This window comes from Prionailurus bengalensis, chromosome E4 (assembly GCF_016509475.1).
Source record: "Prionailurus bengalensis isolate Pbe53 chromosome E4, Fcat_Pben_1.1_paternal_pri, whole genome shotgun sequence".
Lineage (NCBI taxonomy): Eukaryota > Metazoa > Chordata > Mammalia > Carnivora > Felidae > Prionailurus > Prionailurus bengalensis.
In genome coordinates, this window is record NC_057360.1 from 20573138 (window position 1) to 20597304 (window position 24167).

Genomic DNA, 24167 nt, shown 5'->3' on the forward strand with positions numbered 1-24167 from the left:
TGAGTGTTAAGAGGTAAAAAGATAAAGTCATAGTTCAAATTACAAAATTATTTTGGCTTAGTGCTCATATTAATATATATTTTTTGTTCAAATAATCTAGAAAATACATGCTCAGGATTTAACCTCTGTGATTTCACTGCAAAACTCTGTATCCCCAGCTTAAAACAAGACTATCACCAAAATTACAAAAGTACTGAAAAATTTTAACCAAATATCTTTGTTGATAAAGATCTCTATTAAAGTGGTTTTTTTTTGGACATCTGTCAGTATCAAACTGTGAATCCCTAGTACTATATGAACACATGCTATTCACATTATGTATATTATATATTTACATGACTGTGTACTATGATTCATAGTAAAGTTCACTATTATCACTGGCTTAATTTATGATGTGGGATAGAAACCATTAACACGACCACAACTACCAATAATGTTTTTCTAGACCACTAGTCCAAGTATCAGGTGAGACCGATAGAGGATTTTTAAAAAGAAAGAAAAAGAATACTTCAGAGGTATCTAACGATAAAAATACAGAATCTTTTCTAAGTTTATTTATTTTGAGACAGAGAGAGAGAGATCGATCATGAGTTGGGGAGGGGCAGAGAGAGAGAGGAAGAGAGAATCCCAAGCAGGCTCTGCGCTGACAGATGTGGGGTGGGGATCAATCTCACAAACCGTGAGATCATGACCTGAGCCAAAATCAAGAGCTGGATGCTTAACTGACTGAGCCACCCAGGTGCCCCCCAAAATACAAAATCCTTAAGAACAGGAGCCAGCAAAGTTTCTTTATCAAGATAGCTGGGTCCAGGTCAAGAAACAAGTGGCTTTGTGTATTTAAACTATCCCAAAAGTATGACTAATTTCAATTTTGTTTTCAGTTTTGCTAGATTTTCACTTATTCTATCGTTATGGCAGAAGGGCAAAATGTGTCCAGTAACAACATTTAGAGGACAGACTAAGAAAGAACATAAATCAGACATCAAAACTCTTCATGAATGGTGAATGAGATTGTGAGGTAAAGGAGTAAAGGACAGAAATGAATAAATAAGAGGCAGGTGGGGAATGTTATACTAACCCCATAGGAGCAAGACTAAAGTCTGGACTTTTGATTGAGCACCATACCATCTAGTAGAGAATAGAAGTCAGAGACAGAAAATTAACATCTAACAATTGTTGAATACCTGCTTCTCTATATGCCACGGAATTTACATAAATTATCACTAATTCTCATCTTAACACTGATAGAAACTATTTTTGGGGTGTTGGGTGGCTCAGTTAAGCGTCCAACTTTGGCTCAGGTCATGATCTCCTGGTTCATGGGTTCAAGCCCCACGTTGGGCTCTGTGCTGACAGCTCAGAGCTTGGAGGCTGCTTCAGATTTTGTGTCTCCCCCTCTCTCTGCCCTTTCCCCACTCATGCTCTCATGCTCTGTCTCTGTCTCTCTCTCAAATGTAAATAACTATTATCCCATTTCTCACATGAATAGCCATGTGCTATAATGCAGACAATTTTGGAGTAAGATTTGAGATTCTGTCTCTGGTACCTTTAAGCCTTGAAATTGTGGGTAATTATACCCCAAAACAAAGGCATCCTATTACCAGCAAGGGACAATGGAACCATAATAGTCTTGCAAAAGCAGATGTACCTTATTAAATACCCTCCTATGCTAGGGATCACTTGCCTTAGACCATCACAGCCACAATGTTTTAAGGGCCCCCATAACTGCCTGATGATGTGGCTTTCTGCACTTATGTCATGAAATTGACCTCTGACCTAAGGCTAGAAATAGGTGAGTAAAGTAAGGCCTCTTCTATGATGAGGGCACAGAGAGAGGGTGGAGAATGACTTTAAGAAATAAAGCCAGACAAAGATATCACAAGAAAAGAAAAATACAGACCAGTATCTCTTATAAACATTGATGCAAAAATCCCCAATACATTATTAGCAAACCAAATCCAGGAGTATATTCAAAGGACTATTCAGAGCACCTGGGTGGCTCAGTTGGGTTATTAAGCCCCTGACTTCAGCTCAGGTCACGATCTCAAGGTTTCTGAGTTTGAGCCCTGTGTCGGGCTCTGTGCTGAACTGCTTGGGAGCCTGGAGCTTCTGTGTTTCTGTGTCTCCTTCTCTCTCTACTCCTCCCCAACTGGCGCTCTCTCTCTCTCTCTCAAAAATAAAAAAAATAAATAAAAAGACTATTCACCATACCATGTATGATATATCCCAGGAATGCAAGGTTGGTTCAAAACACGAAAATCAATGTAATATACCAAGTTAAAAAAATGAAGGGGAAAAAAGCATATGATCCTCTCAATATAACTCCTTATTATGTGGAAAAAAATTTTTAACCATGCATTTCTGATTTAGATATGTAATTTTTTAAAAGAGATGTTTAAAAGTGATGCTTTGCAATACTCTTCCTAGTTGTGTTTAACAGAAGAATATATTAATATCATCTCTTAATTATTGAGTACCTAACACATGTGAAGTGTTCGGTACATGAAATCTGATTTAGTTATAACCACCCTGCCAGGTAGCTGTTCCAGGCGTATAAACTGGAAGGACATAGTAGGTAAGAGCACAGACTCTGGAGCCAGATTCCCTGGGTTTGAATCCTAGTTCTACCACTTACTAACTGTGTGACCTTGATCAACTTAACCTATCTGCACTTTAATTTCTTAATCCAAAAAGAGTAGGACAGTACCTACTCCTCTAGAAATGATGTAAGAATTGAATGTTGATTGTATGTAAAGACCTTAAAACAGTGTCTGATATAAAGAGCTATATAAAATATTGGTTATTTAGCTGATGAAGACAAAAAGGCTGAACAGAAGGAATGTACACCAAGCCCTACTTTCAAACCTTAACAATGAAGTTTCTGCCTTTTCTAACTAACATATCGCGTGGGATGCTTGGATGAAACCTTGTTCCAATTTAATGCAGATAATATGCACACTCTTAACAACCTGATGTCCAAGATCAATTGATTTTTCAATTCATAGAGAGGGTCTATACTAATCCTTTCCTGAATGGTAAAATAGTCACAGAGCACATGAAGATTATCACATCTTGCTGCTGAAGGAGTGCTTAGTCCTAGAAAGACAGCGGCTCAAATATACTGACAGATGTTTCATAAATTATTAGCAACAACTGTTTATAATAGAATTTCTGGTTCAGGTGATTATCTTGATTTTCTGACCATGAATTTAAGAGACTAATCTGTTTAAAAATTTTTTTTAATGTTTATTTATTCTTGAGACAGAGACAGAGCATGAACAGGGGAGGGGCAGAGAGAGAAGGAGACACAGAATCGGAAGCAGGCTCCAGGCTCTGAGCCATCAGCCCAGAGCCCGACGCAGGGCTTGAACTCACGGACCGTGAGATCGTGACCTGAGCTGAAGTCGGACGCTTAACCAACTGAGCCACCCAGGCGCCCCAAGAGACTAATCTGTTGTAGAAAGTGCTAGAAAATACAGCAGGAACGATGTCTATCCCTTCAAAATTTGCTGTTATTGGTTGTTTCTGTATAATTACCTTGCAGCCTTCCTGGAAATCTGATTGAAAGCCACAGGTAGTTACACTTTTTAATACTTAGCTAACATAGAGTAACACAGAATTATATTAATCTCTCAAATTATCTAAATTGAATTGATGTAATATGTTTAAATGCAGGCTTCTTTGAAGTTGCTTTTATTGATACAAAATCACTTCTTATACAAGTATTCTACCTTCTGCACCACTCCTATATAAACATTACTTAAATATGAAAATAAATTAAATTTAATTAAATTTAAAAATCAATTATGAGGCTTTTAAACAAGTATCAGTATATATCTAATTATCATATTAATGTGTATCTAATTGATACATATCTAATTGTCAAATTCTCATAATAATCCTATCAGGTAAAGAGCCAAGATTACACAGATTTGCTCCAATTTCCTCCATCTTCCCTACATGCTATATTTCATTATAAAAATTCATCTATGAAAGATAATACTGAGATACAGGTTTTTAAAAATACTTAAATGTATTCTTAATAAAAAGTACTAGGGGGCGCCTGGGTGGCTCAGTAGGTTGAGCATCCGACTTCGGCTCAGGTCATGATCTCACAGCTCCTGAGTTCGAGCCCTGCATCAGGCTCTATGCTGACAGCTCAGAGCCTGAAGCCTGCTTCAGATTCTGTGTCTTCCTCTCTCTCTATCCCACCCCACTCGCATTTTGTCTCTGTCTCTCTCAAAAATAAACAAACAATAAAATTTAAAAAAAAAAAAGTACTAGGTACCTTATATGACAATTCACAATTTTTTAAATGTAATCACTTAATCCAGCGTTTCTCAACCATGACACTACTGACATCTGGGTCAGCTAATTCTTTGTTTTGGAAAGCTGTCCTGTGCATTGTAGAATGTTTAGCAGCATCCCTGGCCTCTACTCACTGAACATCAGTTCTACTCTATCCTCAGTTGTGACAACCAAAAATGTCTCCAAAGGTTATCAAAAGTCTCATGGAGGGCAAGTTGAGAACCACTGATTTTACCTTTACACAAAACTTTGTATGATACACAAACCTTTGACAAAAGTAGTAACTGAGTCGTATACAAACCCAAGTTTTCAGACTCTGAAGCCAATGTACCCTTCTCTATACCACATCTGCTTCCCCTTCCACAGTAAAGAAAACCACCCACCCATAACCAACAGTAAATAAGTGATAGTGTGACCCTGCATACAAACATGTACAAGTGACAGAGTCATAAAACATTTTTACTACAGGTGATGCATTTTTATGTTCGGTCTCCCTTCCCTGTCTACCTTCTCAACTGCTGGTGGCTTCCCAGTGAATTGATTTCACAACCTACAATTGGAAAACTACTATCCAAGGCAATAAATGAGCCAATCTGTTGTATTAGTGTTCTACTGTGTTTTATAAAGTTTTTCAACATTAAGAGATAGTACAATAAGGCGCTCTAGTTAATCCAAGTCCCATCTAGATGATCTATCTGAATCTTTTCTCAGATTTTGTTGCTCTGCCAACAAAAACCCAAACTGAATGATTCCCTAGAATGGGTTCTACAATGGAAGCATACACAAAAATCACCTGAAGGACAAGCTGGAAAACACAGATTATAGGGCATAACTCTTGAGTTTCTGATTCAGCTGGCCAACGGTGGGTACCTGAGAATATGCATTTCCGATACCACCCAGAAGTAATATTGATACTAATGGTCTATGAATCAAACTTTCAAACCATTTCCCAGAACTTTCTCAGAACCGGGATAAGGAGAGGCACCTGGATGGCTCAGTCAGTTGAGCATCCAACTTCAGCTCAGGTCATGATCTCACAATTCACAGGTTTGAGCCCACATTGGGCTCCGTGCTGACAGCTCAGAGCCTGAAGCCTACTTCAGATTCTGTGTGTGTATGTCTCTCTCTCTCTCTCTGTCTGCCCCTCCCCTGCTTGTGCTCTGTCTCTCTCTCTCTCTCTAATAAATAAAAACATTAAAAAAAAAAAAAAAAAGAAACGGGGATAAGGAGATAGGTGAAATTGGTGAAGGCAAATAAGAGTACACCTTCATGGTGAGCACTGAATGTACAGAATTGTTGAATCACTGTTGTACACCTGAAACTAATTTAACACTGTGTATTAATTATGCTGGAATTAAAAAAAAGAAGTGGGTATAAGGAGTCATAAACAGAATATTTTAAAAAGAGGATATGATAATCTACATAACCCAGCCTAAGATTAATATATTTTTAAATACTTATTTCAAGACTTAAAACTAAATGAATTATGTGTAGGTATATGTGTGTGTGTGTGTGTGTGTGTGTGTGTGTGTGTGTGCGTAGTTGATAAATAATGAATATTTAATATGTGCCACACTCTTTGGGATAACATGCTAAGTCAGTATTTCCTGAACCATGCTCCATCAGAGTAGGTTAAGTAGATGTCATAGGACAAGTATTTCTATAGTTAAATAAGATTGGAAAATACTAAATAAAACTAGTTCTACAAGAAATGTCTAACTTATTAGAGCAAGTAATATACTCACGTTCATAGTAGCCCTCCAAAAAGCAGCGACATCACGTAGCAGATCTCAGATTTTTCACTGAGCATCTCAAAGACTAGTATTCCAGGGAATGCACGCAGAGATGTGAATTGAGGGGGGAAAGAAAGGCATGGACATAGCTACATGTTGAGCACTTCATGCACATCAACTGAATCTTCTAATTTTCATAATAATCCTGTCAGGTAAATAACGTGTCCAAGATCACAAGGAGACCTGCAGAGTAACCCACATTTAAAACCCAGGTGCTGGTCTGTCTCCAAAGTCCTGTGACATAGTCTTTTAATGAGAAAATAAGAAAAATGATGGGAAAACAAGAAACATTACTTATGAGGTTATAAAAAGGCCCAACAAAAATGGGAGGAGACGCAAAGAAAGCAACACACTTAAAACAAAACAAAAAAAAGGAAAAAAAAAGTAAAACTTGAATACCTCAAAGAGGTTATATGAATGGCAAACAGGCACATGAAAAGATGCTCAACGATAGCAAACATTAAGGAAATACAAATTACAACCACGAGATACCACTACATGCTTATCAGAATGGCTAACATAAAAAAACACTCACAAGGATGTTGACCAACTGGAACTCCCATACTTTGCTAGGCAGAACACAAAGTGATACAGTCACTCTGGTCAACGGTTCGGCAGTTTCTTATAAAATAAAACACACAATTACCATATGACCCAGCAATCCCACTAGTGGGTATCTACCCTGGAGAAATGAAAACTTATAGTCACAAAGACCTGTACAGAAATGTTTACGGCAGGTCTATTTATAACTGTCCCAAACTGCAAACAACCGAAATGTCCTTCAATAGACGAGCGGATAAACAAACTATGGTACATCCACACAATGGAACACAAGTAGCAATAAAAAAAGAATGAACTATTAATATACACAACAACTTGCATAAGTCTCAAACATATTATATTCTTAGTTACCAAGAGAAGCCAGTCTCAAGAAGTTACATGCTGCAGGGGCACCTGGGTGGTTCAGTTGGTTGAATGAGCCGATTTCAGCTCAGGTCATGATCCCAGGGTCATGGGATCGAGCCCCGTGTCAGGCTCTGTGCTGAGAGTGGAGCCTGCCTGGGATTCTCTCTCTTCCTCTCTGCCCCTCTCCTGCTTGCACATGCATGTGTGCATGCACATGCTTTCTCTCTCTCAAAATAAGTAATTTTTAAAAAGGTGGGGAGAAGATGAGAATACAGAGGGAACGCACAATAAAGTTTGTTGGGATAATGTAATTGCTCTGCTGATTGTGAGCTTACACAAAACTACAGAAGTTAAAATGCATACAACTGTACAAACAAAAAAAAACAATTTTACTGTATGGTAATTTTAAAAGTAAAGAGAAAAAGGCAAAACATAGGTTGATACACATTTCACACCAGTTAAATGAAAACAATCATAACCATGCCATATATACATTCCCACATGTACAGAACACTAAAATTTAGCAATACCTACAGATAAGAATTTGCAGCTTAAGAACTTAAAATTTCCACACTTATTTTTAGATAAAAATACCCTTTTGTTCAGAATCGTGACACAAGTTGAGAGGAAAGGGCCTTCCTAAACACATAAAATTTGTGGAATTTAGAATTCCAAGATCTTTGCATCTTAGCAGAAACACATCATTGCCTATGTTGTTAAGGCAAAAGATAATGAAATATCTCAGGGATGAAAGGAATGTGCCAATCCTCTTTCCCTCGTGGAATTCTCAAAGTCCATGTAGCTGGCACCTGGTACAATGACTTCAGTGCAAGCTCAGAGCTGACATTCCTAGGAAGGGACTCACAAATAAACCTACATCATTCCTAAAGATCTACAATACAATCCTCTGTAATCCAAGCAGTCAGCTGTTCGAGACTAGAAGTATGCAACAACTGCTCACGCACGCATGCACACAAACACACACACACTTTTCTGTGCACGGAATGTTTATGAATGTGTCTGTGTACCCATAAAGGAACAAAATAACGCAATCCACAAGAGATTCTGAAATGCCTAACTCCGAATAATTAATAGATTGATGAATTACTATTGAAATCTTTACTGAACATCCACTTTGTACCAAGTACTAGTAACAAGAACCAGGAATAGATCAGTAAAGTGGAAAGATGAAATCTGGCTCAGATTTATACACCTCAGAAATCTGGTGCTCACGATCACCTCCAGTTTAAAGACAAGTCATTTTTATATCAACCATCTGAAGCAGGTGAAGTGAATGAGATGAAGACATTCCAAGTAAAGTGTGATTAATGATAATAAGATGCATAGTACATTCTACAAACTGAAAAAAAAGGATTATGGCCCAAGGTTTGTTTTTTTGAATGGAGGGGACATGTGCATAAAATGAAGTGCTAAGAAAATTAAAGTAGGAGAGGTAAGCAAGGACCAGATCTTAAAGAAGTTTGAATGCCACGACAAAAAATTCAGATTTATCTTGCTGGCAATTAGAAACCATTGAAGAGTAACAATTTCCAGAGTTTTTCTCTCAGACAAATAGGTGTTTTGAGTTTTCCAGATTATGGGGGAGGGGGAAAATAGTTAAACCAAGGAAATTAAAAAAAACACTACACACACTAGGTCAGAGATAATAAATAGTGCTTCTCTAGCCTCAATAAAACAATATTATCAGAGCACCTAAGGGCTCAAGTCAGTTAAGGGTCCAACTCTTGGTTTCGGCTCAGGTCATGATCTCATGGTTCGTGGGTTCAAGCCCCATGTGGTGCTCCACGCTGTCCATGCAGAGCCTGCTTGGGATATTCTCTCTCCTTCTCTATCCCTCTACCCTTCCCCCCCGCCTTTAAAAAACCCAAAATACTGTTCTTATTCAAAGAACATCCTGCATAATATTAATAATTGGGATTTGTAACTTTACTGTTTACAAATCATTTTAAATTTTATTATTTTTTTGAGAGAGCGTGGGAGGGGCAGAGGAAAAAGGAGAGAGAGAATCTTAAGCAGGCTCCATGCCCAGGCTAAGCCCAACACCCAATGTGGAAGGAACAGGAAGACCAATATGGGACTCGATCTCACAACTGTGATGAGATCATTACCCGAGCAGAAATCACGAATCGGACGCTTAACTGAGCCACCAGATGCCCCTACACATTATTTTAAACAAAAATTGCTAACATTCACTGTTTCATAAACTAAAAAATGATGACATATGTTAATTGAAACATTGCCCTTGTTCTAACATCAAAATTATATATAGATGAGAGAATGTGACCAATGTACTCACTGGCTGAAAATACTGCAAATTAGTTCTTCTATGGGTTACCATCTCTTTCCAGCCCTAACTCCACTCCTTTTGTTTAGGCCATCTGCCATTTTTCATGTAGGTCTTTGCAATGGTTTCCTCACTGGTCTCTCCACCTCTGGACTTCTCTAACATCATTATAATATGCATAAACAACCAAGATGATTTTTTTTTTCTTGAGCACAAGAAAATCTGATCACAACATACTCTGTTTAAAACATTCCAATGATTTCTCCATTGCTCAAGTTAAAGCCTAATTTCCCTCACATGGCATAAAAGGCTCTTTCACAGTGACTGAGGCCTTACCTCTCCTGCCCATTCTCTTTTTTGATAAACACCTGGCCTCTCACACTATGCTTTGGACAGACTCAACTCTAGTTTCACAGATTGTCTCTTATTTTGGCAAATACTATTCCCTTGGCCCCAAATATTTTCTGCCCATGGTCCCCACTCCCACTTTGCCTGGCTAACTTCAACTGCTTCAGATCTCAATCCAGTGTCTCGTTCCAGTAAATAACATCCACAGACACAAGAAAAAACATCTCATTAAAAAATGCACAAAAGAAGTTGATTATTGTTCCAAAATTTTCAGTTCCTCACTATTATAGAATTACAATGCATATCCTTGGCTAAAGACTTTGCGGTTACCTACCACTGGAATAGGCAAAGTAGATTTCCCTTCCCCACTGATGCTGGGCTTGGTCATATAACCATCTCTGCCCAACAGTGTGGGCAGTACGCCAATTTGGAGCTAGGACTTTAATAGCCTTCATGTGTGTTTGTTTCTCACCCTTCTTGTGTTCCTGCTGTCTGCACTAGATGACTGTGGGACATGCAGAGCAGACCTGTGGGCACAGAGCCAAATCTCACTGAACCTAGGCAAGCTCAGCTGGGATCAACAAAATCCCAGCTGACCCAGACACTGATGAGAAGGAAAAAAAGGAAATGCCGTTTTTAAGCTACTGAGATCCAGATTATTTATTATATAGCATTTTTGCAGCAATGACTGATATAATGTATTTCCAACCAAATTTTACTTTTAATTATCAAAATATATACTTACTTGTTTTGTGGTTATGTGCCAGTAGGTTAAAATCCTAAATCAATCATAAAAAGTTTTAAACAGAGAAACTAAAAAGAAAATAATTTCAATTTATGTATCTGTCGTAGGTGAAGAGAACTAGGACATGGTATTTAGGTGGTCAAAATACATTAGGATAAACTTCCATGAGGAAAGTGGAATAGAAACACAAATTCAAAGAAAAACAGGAATAATTTCCAACTTTCAGCTGTTAAAAAAGAGCCTGTTTATATACTTCATAAAATAATGCTAATAATGGATAATGGTAATGATGAATCACTACAGTATTTAGATTCCTAGATACATTTTTTAAAATGATGTTTTGCTTTAGGGGCACCTAGGTGGCTCAGTTGGTTGATAACCTGACTCTTGATTTTGGCTCAGATTGTGATCCCAAGGTTGTGGGATCGAGCCCCCCATCAGACTCAGCACTGAGCATGGAGCCTGTTTGGGATTCTCTCACTCCCTCCCTTTACCCCTCTCCCATGCACATGCTCACTCGCATGCTCTCTCTCTCTCTCTCTCTCTCTCTCTCTCTCAAACATAACTAATAAGTAATAAATAATGATATTTTAAAATGTCACTATTTATAAAATACAAAAAATTATATAATTTGCAATTATTTAAACTTATGATGAAACTGGTTTCTGATATGACCCAAAACACGTGCAAGAGAGCAGCTACTTTCTTTCTTTTGGTGTATAGTTCTATGAATCTTAATACATGTACAAATTCATGTAATCAACACCTGTTTCTATAAGATACAGAACACACACACAAGATACAGAACAATCATCCCCCTCATGCTATCCCTTCATGGCCACATCCTCTTCTCACCTAGATCTTTCATAAGTCTTTTGAGGAAATATGTGAACACCAAAGTTTGAAGAAAACCACTATGACACTAACTAGCATGACTTACTACCCCAGTTATGGAGGCTTCAAATTTTTAGCCAAATTCAAGTTCATTTAGTAATACTAATAATGCCCAAAATATCCAATAAACAATAGTAAAATCTACTCTGTGGGCCAAATAATATATTCAAGTCGATCAATCTTGAGCTGGTTAATAAACTCCTTGACTCATAGTTTACTGCAATCAAGACTTAAGTTTCTCCACAACACTCATAGAGGATGATATAGACTAAGTTCATTTCACACTGTTAGGAAGTACAACACGTACTTAATTATGCTACACCTTACCTACAATGAAAGAGAAATAAAATTCGGGAAGGAACTCTGTGAAACTTCAAAGAATGAGTTTTTATGTTCATGTTTTCATGTGCCCAGACCAGTCCTGCATAATTTATTCTCTCATTTCTAAAAAAGGAACAATAAAATCATCAGCCTAAGTACCACTGGTCACAAATGCCCCTTATTGATTGCTATGTTATTTCCCCAAGAAAAAAAATCCCAACAGAGACCACAAATACTTTTCTCCTCACTAAAACTGATCACAGAGTTAAAACTCAAAAGATTTCATGGCGAAGTGAAAAACAAATTAATTCAACTTAAAAATAATAATAGGTAATCTGCATTTTCAAATAGATGAGAATTAAAAGCTGGTATATGCTACACTTCAAGACAAGATTAACTCCTTAACCAGGTCTTATCCTAGAGAAGATTGTGAAGCAGTCCTTGACAGGCAGGTACCCTCCTTTCCCGACCTGTCTTCCCAGCTGCCAAGGACTTTAACCCCTCACGATGTAACTACTCTGTGTGCACATATACATGAATGCACATACAGACTGTCCCAAATCAGTCTTTTTCTATCTAAAGAGCTGAAGTTATTTTATCTTCGATTGGAAGGTAGTAATAGGAGGAAGAGACTAGATTCCACTTATTTTAATAAATAAAGAGCTAAAGGTGTTTACTCCTCTAAGCAAGGTCTGCCAAACAATTGTGCTCTAGAGCCTTAGAATTTAAAGATAATCTATAAAATTTAAAGATAACCTGATAAATAACATTTACAAAGAATAATGGCACTGAATCCCACCCTGCCCAAAAGCTACATACTAATATTTATGTTTTAACAGGTTACACAGTTAAAAATAAAAGAAATTTCCCCAAAGAATTTTAAGCGTTAACAAGGAGGCAGAAAAACACTGCTGGTTTTCTTCCAATCATGTCATAAAGCGTATTCTTTTCCGATTAGACAGACATACAGGCTAGCTGTTTTATTTTCTTTTTATGTTTCTTTATTTTTGAGAAAGAGAGAGAGCACAAGTGGGGGAGTGGCAGAGACAGAGAGGGAGACACAAAATTCGAAGGAGGCTCCCGGTTCTGAGCTGTCAGGACAGAGTCTGAAACAGGGCTCAAACTCACGAACAACTGAGATCATGACCTGGGTTGAAGTCGGACGCTTAACCGATTGAGCCACCCAGGTGCCCTGCTAACTCTGTTTCAACTCTAGCCATATAGCAAACAAATCTCCATTGAAGATACTAAATTAACAGGGTAGACAAATGTCTACCCAGAATATCATGAGGAAATTTGTAGTGTAAAATATGCATATAGCAAGCCCCATTTGGACATTTAGAAACTATTAAAAATCATAAATTATAAAGAAAAGTTTAAGAAAAATTTCCATGTGCATCCTTCCAAAACCATTAGGAAATACTTTGAAAGCATGTTCTAGGAAACAGCTGATATAATTAGAGTAACAAATTTTTTTTTTTAATTTTTTTTTAACGTTTATTTATTTTTGAGACAGAGAGAGACAGAGCATGAACGGGGGAGGGTCAGAGAGAGGGAGACACAGAATCCGAAACAGGCTCCAGGCTCCGGGCTGTCAGCACAGAGCCCGACGCGGGGCTTGAACTCACGGACCGTGAGATCATGACCTGAGCCGAAGTCGGCCGCTCAACCGACTGAGCCACCCAGGCGCCCCTAGAGTAACAAATTTTAAAGCTACAAAAGGCTTTAATGGCTTTTTAGAAATAATGACACTTTCCTTTGCGCAAAACAAAGAATGAAGGTAAAGAACCTACAGATCAGAGATCTGAGTTACGTATTAGTTCTATTAGACAGTTTATCATTAAATAATTATATCGATTATTAAATATATCATTGTAACAAATAGGTCTTACCTGGATATCAATCCAAATTAACTGACAAAGAATGACATTTGAACACTAAGTGAATGTGACTACATAAAAGCAAAACAAATAAATGTTTTTTTTTTTAGGTATAAACTACAATGACACTCTCAAAAAAACCCCTGAAGCATACTGTTACCTGTGAGAAAAAAAAACATACTGGCAAACAAGCATTTTTATTACAGTTTCCCCTTACTGTGTTGTACGTATGTGCATCTCAAATTTTATGTGAAGAAAAAAAAAATTCACATTCTGTACAGAATGACCTATGTATATGCCGTAAAAACAGTCGCAGAGCCTCCCTTCACCCCTAACGGTTTCTCTTCCTTTCTTTCCCTCTGACTTTCCCTCTCCCTCCCTGCATGCCCTGGCAACATAGGATTCCCTCCCCTTCTCCTACCTCCTCACCTTGGATCAGGAAAAAGTTTACCCTATCACTATACTTACAGACAGATGAGATGCAAAGCCTTTCCAATACTATAGTTCCTCTTTGATATTGTCCCCGGAAATTTCCACATCCGTATGTACACTTGAAAACTGGTCTGAAATACTTTCATATATGAATATCATTTCATTCAGTCCACAGTGCAGTCTTAAAACCTTGTCTAACTTCATACCCTTCAACTTGTCTACCAGTTCTAAGCAAAAAGGAGAAAGAAGGCTTAGAACCTTCTTAGATTATCCCTGTCATTTTAGTGCCTGAACGTTTTGTTACTCCCTATGAAATTTCTAGAGCATTTTTTATCTCAGGAAGATGAAAAAAGATAGGAGATGGATTTGTATTGGTTTGTTTTGGGCACAGACTGGCAAAGTTGAAAGCCTACGTGGCCACAGCAGCAAGAAAATGAAGGATGTCAAAGCCAGAGAGAGAAAATAAAGAGGGACAGGATGTGAGTCCAGGCTGCAAGGTGTTCACCTAGCTTCTTGACCCTATTCCCTGGACCCCCCTGAATTGGCCTCCTGTGTCCTGTTGTACTCAGAAGAAGAAAAGCCATCAGCAGTCACTTGAAGCTGGTAGAAACCAGACTTCCACTGCTAAGACTGTTTCACAATAGCAGAAACTTAATAAATATTTGGTGGCGTATTTAGAATATTAACACAGACGAGTGTGAAGCTACCTAAAAGAAATGAATTAGCTATTTGAGGAGTGGGCTAGAATGGCAGGAACTATTCTCCTTAAATGGATGTCCTAAAGGAATAAACAACTAGCTCTTAATTTTAGTCTCCTAGCAGACAGATATGCTAGGAAGTTTTACTACTGTCTGGCATGCCACGGTCTTGTAAGTCCAGTAAGTGGGAATGTGAGCTCATGCCCCAGGCAGTAACAAATACACGCTGACGAAAGGGAATGATGAAGTAAATTAATAAAGGGGATCCCAGGCTACACAAACTCCTACCACAGTCTCTACAATCAAAAGAAGTTATAACAAATTAATCAAGATCAATAATCACTCCTTTTTAATTATATGCATAAGAGTTTTTTAAAATCCTGAGAGTATTCCACTTGGGAGATGAGGGCAAGTATCTGGGAGAGTGAAGCGCTATTCAAAAAAACACAAGTAATAAGGCTGTTATTAACAGCAGCCAATTTTAATTTTTACTGTTGTTACATGTTCTTGTCCTAAGAAAAATACAAGCAGGTGAGCATTTTTTAGAAGTAAAACTCTGATTTTGATAAGCCAAGCTTAGGAGTCAGCATGCCAATAGAAAAAATAAGCTTTAATTTCACACCCTAGCCTAGCCCAGGGGAAGAGAGAGACTAGTAAGGAGATTTCTGTTCCTGACAAGAAGAAAAGGATTAAAAAACACTGTAAGAGATTAAAAATCAATCAATCAATCATACAAACAAACAAAAACACTGTAAGAGAAATGAACTCTGGTTGCAAGCCGAGCTGCCACCCTAAGCATCTTGATTATTCCAAAGATGCCCTGAGATCCAACCCAACCCTTCTGGCTTCTGCCAGAGAAGCACAGTTAACAGCCAAATCAAGTTCCAAGAATAGTCATGACATACCATCCCCTTCCAACTACAGTTAACCTCAGGGAGAATGAAGTTCTGGGGCGCCTGGCTGGCTCAGTCAGAAGAGCATGCTGACTTCATCTTGGGGTCGTGAGTTCAAACCCCTTGTTGAGTGCAGAGATTACTTAAGTAAATAAAACTTTAAATTAAAAAAAAAAAAGGAACAAAGGTCTGATACATGCTATATAACACAGTGAACCTTGAAAACACTGTGCTAGTGGAATAAACTAAACACACTTATGTGAAATATCTAGAATAGGCAAATTCTTAAAGAAGGAAAGTAAATTAGAGGTAACCAGAGACTGAGGAGAGAGGAATGGGGACACATTTTCTGTTTGAGTTGTTTAAAAAGGTTCGCAAGTAGATAGTGGTGATAGCTGCATTACACTGTAAATGTACTTGATGCCACTGAATTGTACACTTAAAAATGATTAAAATGACAGATGTTACATAAATGTTCCAACAATACAAAAATGTTTTAAAAGAGTGATCCCATAAAAACTTATCTGCTGCAGGCAGGTAGGTCTGCCATGGAAAAGTCGGCCTACAACAGGAAAAAAAATTATTGTTAGAAAGGCCTTAGGGTGCCTGGGTGGCTAAGCTGGTTAAGCGTCTCACTTCAGCTCAGGTCATGATCTCACAGTTTGTAAGTTCGAGCCCCATGTCGGGCTCTGTACTGACAGCTCAGAGCCTGGAGCCTGCTTTGGATTCTATGTCTCCATCTCTCTCTGCCCCTCCCCTGCTCGCTCGTTCTCTCTCTCTCTCAAATAAATGTTAAAAAAAATTTTTTTAATTTAATACAACCAAATAAAATGGGTGACTCAGTTGGTTTTAATTTAATACAACTAAATAAAATGGGTGACTCAGTTGGTTAAGCGTCCAACTCCTGATCTCAGCTCAGGTCTTGATTTCAGGGTTGTGAGTTCAAGCCCCACGCTGGGCTCCACATAGGGTGTGGGGCCTACTTAAAAAAAAATTTTTTTTTTTTAATTTTTTTTTTTTTCAACGTTTATTTATTTTGGGGACAGAGAGAGACAGAGCATGAACGGGGGAGGGTCAGAGAGAGAGGGAGACACAGAATCGGAAACCGGCTCCAGGCTCTGAGCCATCAGCCCAGAGCCTGACGCGGGGCTCGAACTCCCGGACCGGGAGATCGTGACCTGGCTGAAGTCGGACGCCCAACCGACTGTGCCACCCAGGCGCCCCAAAAAAAAAAATTTTTTTTTTAATTAATTTGGGGTGTCACAGTGTTTATATAATATTTTTTTTAAGTTTATTTATTTATTTTGAGAGAGACAGAGAGAAAGAAAGAGAATCCCAAGCAGGCTCCATGCTGTCAGCACAGAACCCAACATGGGACTCGATCTCACAAACTGTAAGAGAACATGACCTGAACCAAAATCAAGACTTGGATGCTTAACTGACTGAGCCACCCAGTTGCCCCTATATGATAAATCTTTATTGTACTTAGGTTAATGCCCCCAAAAAATCCAACCCATGTTTATTTAGTATGCTTATAGTCTCTTTATCTACTGTTTCACCCAAATGAGAGAGAGTAAACCTTCTGGTAAAATGATTAAGATTCTGGACTCTAAAAAGGAAGAACATTTAAAATAAAGCCTTCTCCTATAAACAAATAATGTGTCACCAACTAAGTCATTAATTCTAAGGAATGACACAACTGTTGACATTAAGATTGAGAAAGAAAAGCAACACTGATAAAAGAGTGGAAATTAGGAAACACAAATGCACTAACAATAGTTACATCTTAAGTAACAACAATTTAGTAAGTCATCAATTTAAAACGTGCAAACTCAAATGTACTGATCTAGAAGGATAAGGCTTATATAATCTTAACTATTTAAAGCGCTCAGATAATTCCTCTGCAGGAAATGAAGTGTGCAATTCTAATTTTCCTACCCAACATCCCAATCCTATAATAAGCATTATGCTAATTATGATGTATGATATACACTTGTTAAAACATTGATTAAAAAAATAAATAAAATACTGATTATTTCACAAGTTAAGCGTCCATGTAATTTTCACTGGGGAAGGCTAAGAAATGAAATTAAAAGGTCAGGAATATTGAATACATAACATTATATAATGTAAACATCAGAAAACAAAAGCAACAGTTAACTTAAAGGCTTTTAGTAACAAAAAATGAAGAATATGAATATGAAACTCTATGAAGAATAGAAGAGTTACAGGGTACTAAGGTAAATAACATATGGTCCCTGGCCCTCAAGCATCTCACATGCTAACGAGAGAAACCAAGAAGTCAATCAGCTATCATATACAGTGATGTGGCCTGAATGTTTTGACATCACAGAGCAGGAGTGCTTACTAGTATAGACAAAAGCAGAGGCCTACTGATAGAGGATTCTTGGCCTGAGTCTTAAAGAGGTAGCTGTGGAATAAAAGTTAGCATGTAAAAGAGTACAACTTATATACACCGACACACACACACACACACACACACACACACGCACGCTCACTCGTGCGTGCTCTCTCTCTCCAGAAATATTTCTGGACTATCTACTATGTGCCAGGCACAAACCGTATTTAGGGAACTGCATGTGTTTTATTTAGTATGTCTGGAACCTAGAGAACATGTATGAGATTAGGCAGGCACCAGACCATGAAAGCCTTGAATGATGCTCTGCTAATGACTTTAGACCTCACCCTGAAGATGGTTAAGAAATGAATGAAAGCTCTTAAGGAAGTCACAAGATCAGAGCTGTTACCACTCAAGCCGAAGGCTTTCCTACACATTCTCCCTGAGGAGCTGGCATGAACGCTCTAGAGTGAAAGGAAGAAAGGAACAGATACGACCCACATTTCACAGATACTGTAGGAGGGAGCATCAGCTGCGAAGGTCTACCACTTCTCCACCTCCTGTTCTGTCATGAGACTCCATTCTACTGGGGTAAAAGGTTTCAGTAGAGTAGGAGATAGAAGAGTGGTAACAGATAGGAAAGGAAAGTTCTGCTGGCCGAAGGGTGTAAGGGTCATCCGCAGGAAACTACTCCTACTTTATTTTTTTTAATTTATTTTAATTAATTAATTTATTTTTTTTAGTTACTAAATCAGGTTTCTTTTTTTTATTTTAATTTTTTATAATTTAACTTTTTTTTTAAATTTACATCCAAATTAATTAGTATACGGTGAAGCAATGATTTCAGGAGTAAATTCCTTATTCCCCCTTACCCACTTAGCCCATCCCCCCTCCCACAACCCCTCCAGCAACCCTCAGTTTGTTCTCCATATTTATGAGTCTCTTTTGTTTTGTCCCCCTCCGTTTTTATATTATTTTTGTTTCCCTTCCCTTATGTTCATCTGTTTTGTCTCTTAAAGTCCTCATATGAGTAAGGTCATAGGATTTTTGTCTCTAATTTCACTTAGCATAATATCCTCCAGTTCCATCCACGTAGTTGCAAAAAACTACTCCTACTTTAAACAGAATATTATATGAACAAAATATACCTGAGTATATTAAAGCATTATCTGAGAAGACGAGGAGTTTGATGTTGTGTATATTTTGCCACAATTGAAAACAACTTTACAAAAAAAAAAAGAAAGAAAAATTAGGAACACAAAGCATGAAAACAACATTAATCTGGGAATGCAAACTGGTGTAGCCACTCTGGAAAACAGTATGGAGGTTCCTCAAAAAATTAAAAATAGAACTACCCTACAACCCAGCAATTGCACTACTAGGTGTTTACCCAAGGGATACAGGTGTGCTGTTTTGAAGGGGCACATGCGCCCCAATGATGTGGTATATATATATACAATGGAATGTTACTCGGCAATTAAAAAAAAAAAGATATCTTGCCATTTGCAACTACGTGGATGGAACTAGAGGGTATTATGCTAAGTGAAATTAGTCAGGAAGAGAAAAATATCGTATGACTTTATTCATATGAGAAATTTAAGACACAAAACAGATGAACATAACGGTAGCGAAGCAAAAATAATATAAAAACAGGGAGGAGGAGAAAACATAAGAGACTCTTAAATATAGAGAACAGAGTTGATGGAGGGGTTGTGGGTGGGGGGATGGGCTAAATTGGGAAGGGGTATTAAGGAAGACACTTGTTGGGATGAGCACTGGGCATTATACATAGGGGATGAATCACTGGAATCTACTCCTGAAATCATTGTTGCACTATATGCTAACTTGGATGTAAATTAAAAAATAAATACATAATCTGAAATTTAGACATCCTATTTTTGTACTCTGGCAAACATTCAAAATGGTAAATATAAGTTCATATTATATTTAATTATAATTTCTTCATTCTTCCTTCACATTTGAAGAACTCTTCAAAGTCTACCACAAACATAAAGCCAAATGTATAAGGACACAAAGAAAAAGCATAATTACTATCTTACTGGGGGAGAGGAGACAATCCTATCCCAAATGGACATTATCCAATAGCCAACTATGCTTTCCTAGAGACTTGCAATGGTGCAAATTGCCACCATAAAGAATGTACATGGATTTGAGCAGACACATTTGACAGCACAGCTGTCTGTCCAGGCATGCTGCTGAAAGAATAGTACATTCCTATTTGCCCTGTCCCCCACCCACCTTCAGTCTCCTTATATACAGGATTTTAAACAAAACTGTCATATTTAAGCCTCTAGTGTGTGTGTTTGTATGTGTGTTTAATAAGGTCAGTTAGATAATAACAGAAGCAATGAACTCCTCAACATCACCCCTATCCCAAAGTCTCCAAAGATTTCTGAAGAGCAAAACAGTTTTGTTCTTGTACATTTCTTAAAAGTCTTGATTTGAGGTTGCTCTTTAGTTTCAAAGAGAGGGTAACAGGTCACTAACTTTCAGAAAATTGATATAGTATGGTATAGGAGTGAATATTGAGAATTAGAGTAATAGAGTCTGAGTCCTAGCTTTGTGATCTTGGGGCAACTGTCCAACCTCTCTGAGTTTCAGTTTTTTTCATCCATGAAACATGAATAATGATGCTTACACTATTTACATCACACAGTTGCTGTATGATCAAAGAACTAAATGAACTTCGTGAAGATCAAAGAAATAAATGTAACCCTACCCCAGCCACACACTACAATGCCCCTTTCTCAATAATCTCAATTTTATGCAACCACTGTTGAATATATGTTCTATCCTACTAGCAGCTCCTTCCTTTTCATACATGAACTTCTGCCATCACAGTTGATCCCACCAGAACCTTAAATCTACTAACCTAACAATCTTTTCACTCTCCCTCACCCCTGGAAGTCCTCTCTTCTCTCCTTACCCAGTTTAAGTTCCATGATCCATCATTATGATCACTCGCTCCTCTCTCACTTGTAGATACTCACTTTGCAAAACCACAATCCTGCTTAAATTCAATTCTCTGTCCATTCCCCTACTACTAAAGGAGAGGGCACACAACCAAGCTGACTGCCCCCACTTTTAACTCATGACCTTTAACCTCAAATGAGTCCTGAATTCGGCCTGGTATTCTATTTCCCAAGCCCATTCACTCTCCCACTTCTCTTAACAATGACACGTTCTCTCCTCTCTTCTCAAACTTCTAATGCCTTCTTCCATGCCCCTTCTCACTCTCAGCTGACGACTTGCTAGAAAATTAAAGCCATCAGAAGAGGATTTCGAGGAATTATCACATCCACCAACAGTATCAGAATCTATCTGCACCTATGTGCTCTGCCTTCCTTCCTGTTATAATAAATGAACTATCTGTTCTTTTCACCATCTAATCCCTTCCCTCGTGCACGAGCTCCAATCCCTACCACCAACTCAATGATATGAGCTCGAGAAATTCTCCTCTTCTCTACCGTATCATCAGCTTCTTTCCTTCCCTTCTCCCCGTCTCCACTACATCACTTCCTGAGCATATGAAATACATATGAAAATACTAGAACTCCTATCACAAAAACTGTACTAGCAGAAATACTGCCAGGTTGAACTAAAAAGACAGATACAATGCAAAATGAAAACTGCCCTTTGGATCCCCACATCTCTGAGCAGGAAACGGGCTTAAAAAAAAAATGATTCCACTGCAAACATAAGCTTCCTGTATGGAAGACTCAAGAAGATGGCACAAAGGAAGCTAAGAAGGGCTACATAACTTTTACAAGGTCATACAATTAAGTAAATGGCAAAATTGGGATATTAACTCAGAAAGTCTACGTTCTTGTTTTGTTTTGTTTCTTTCCAGGCTTTAATTCACTGATTTTTCTTATATAAAACTATGTGGTGGCCACAGCTGGAGCCTGGGTCATCTGCACGGAGATGCTGGTGTGGGTCCTTACAAGACAATAAATCCCTAATAGGGAGACTTGGTGAACACAGTTTCTTTCCAGAGGTCTGGGGTGAGATAGCTGCAGGTCTTGGAAATGGCATCACAAGTGGCCTTGGCCAAAAAAGAAAAAAAAAAAAGCGGGCCTTGGCAAAGTTGCCTAGGGTGGCAGTGCAACCCCTGCCCGAGGTGCAGCAGTCATCCACACCGGCCATCAGCAGCAGCTTCTTGGGCAAAGAGGCTAAGACAATGCCCTTGCCTCTAGGGGCAGGAACGAGGCACACAAGCACAGAGCTACAGCAGCTAGTCACCCCACATGGGACAGTGTGGGCCTTGCCGATCTTGCTCTCCTGGGAGCCTCGCTGCACTGGTATGATGGAATGCTTAGCCAGGATCACGGCCCCATGGATGGCAGTGGCTACCCCCTTGGAGCACGTTAACATCTGGGCCAACACATTCATCGTAATCTCCAATGACAACAAATGCCTTGAAGCTGGCTCACTGGCCAGCAGGGATCTGCTTTTGCACAGGCATAATCTTCAAAACCTCATCCTGAGGATGTCCCCAGGAAAAAGTCAATGATCTCAGATTCCCTGATGGGCAGGGAGAAAAGATCTCCTCCAGGGACTTTATCTTCATGTCCTTGACTCCTTGTCATTGGCCTTGACTGCAGGAGCCCCATGTGCCAGCTTCTACCCCAGATACCCTGTCCCGACCTTCCAATGCAGAGACCTGGGCTTTAGGGCCCTCCTGCAGCACGAGTGTCATCCACCACTTGGTGTTTTCTTGAAGAGAAAATCTACATTCTTAACCAGTATCTACCATGTGCCAAGCACTTTACACATGGTATCTTATTTAATCTTTACAACGCTGTGACCTAAGTGCTAGTATTATTCCCAATTTACAAAAGGGGAAACTGATAGATTCAGTGATTTAAAACACATGCACACACACAAAAAATGTTTTTTTCTTTCTTTTGAGAGAGGGGGTGGCAGAGAGAGAGGGAGAGAATCCCAAGCAGGCTCCTCATTGTCAGCACAGAGCCCAACTCAGAGCTCGATCTCACAAACTGTGAGATCATGACCAGAGTCAAAATCAAGAGTGGGACACTTAACCGATTGAGCCTGCCAGGTGCCCCCCAAAATGTATTTTTAAACAACTACACTAAGTTCGGAATTGAGGTAAAACTTACAAAACAAAAAGATACACAGGATATATATTACATTTATAGTTTTTGGGGGTTTGTTTTTGAGAGAGAGCGCACACACACCAGGGGGGGGAAAAGGGCAGAGAGAATCTTAAGCAGGCTCTATGAGCAGCATGGAGCCCCACTTGGGGCTCGATTTCACAACCCTCAGATCATGACCTGGCTGAAATCAAGAGTCCCGCGCTCAACCAACTGAGCCACCCAGGGGCCACTACAGTCATCTTTTTCTTAAGTATGCTTTTACAAGAAAATTTACTGCATCAAAATTTAGCCATTTTTAACAGCCTCATAACCTCAAAACTTTGGAAACTAAGTAGCTTGTTATGAATTAATAAAATTTGTGTCTACACATCTGTAAAAATTTCACTTGCTAAATAATAATGTCAACAAGATTTTAGGGATAAAGTTATATAAAATTTAAAAGTTAGTTGTAAAGCCATTTTCTCTATTTAATTTAAACTCTTAAGCAAATTAAAATGGTACTAAAAACATCCTTAGCTATATGTTAAAACCACGTGTCCCAAAGATTTTTATCAGCAAAACCATGATCATCTACTTCCAGTTATTTGTACCTCAAAAAAATATCAATGGAAGTCGTAAAATATTCCATAAATCAGATAGCCTATATAACCAAACTGGAACTTCTTACAAAAATAAGCTTTATTATTTTTTTAATGTTTGTTTTTACTTATTTTGAGAGAGAGAGAAAGAGAGAGAGAGAGAAAACACGCACACGCATGCAGGGTTGGGGCAGAGAGAAAGGGAGAGAATCTCAAGCAAACTCCTTGCTGTCAGCACACAGTCCAATATCGGTCTTACCTACCTTGAGATCATGACCTGAGGTGAAATCAAGAGCCTGGGAGCTTAACTGTGCCACCCAGGCGACCGGGTTCTATAAGCTTTTAACAGATAAATTTCCACTTACACTTTGCATACTTCACTTCTAAATAAATTTAACTATGCAAAATATGAATTCAAAACAAAATAAATAAGGAAGCAATAAACACAACCACAAGGCTGGCAATTAAGTTTGAAAAGTTTAGATAACCGGGAAATACAAATCAAAACCACACTCAGATATCACCTCAAGCCAGTCAGAGTGGCTAAAATGAACAAAACAGGAGAC

At 38.5% G+C, this 24167-nt stretch overlaps 1 protein-coding gene and 1 pseudogene across 4 annotated transcripts in view; both read right to left on the minus strand.

Annotated features, from left to right (window-relative positions):
- ABL2 (ABL proto-oncogene 2, non-receptor tyrosine kinase) overlaps positions 1-24167 on the minus strand; it is a 113130-nt gene that overhangs the window by 49998 nt on the left and 38965 nt on the right. The gene's annotated exons all lie outside the window — the stretch shown is intronic.
- Positions 21751-22840, minus strand: LOC122475626 (annotated as a pseudogene).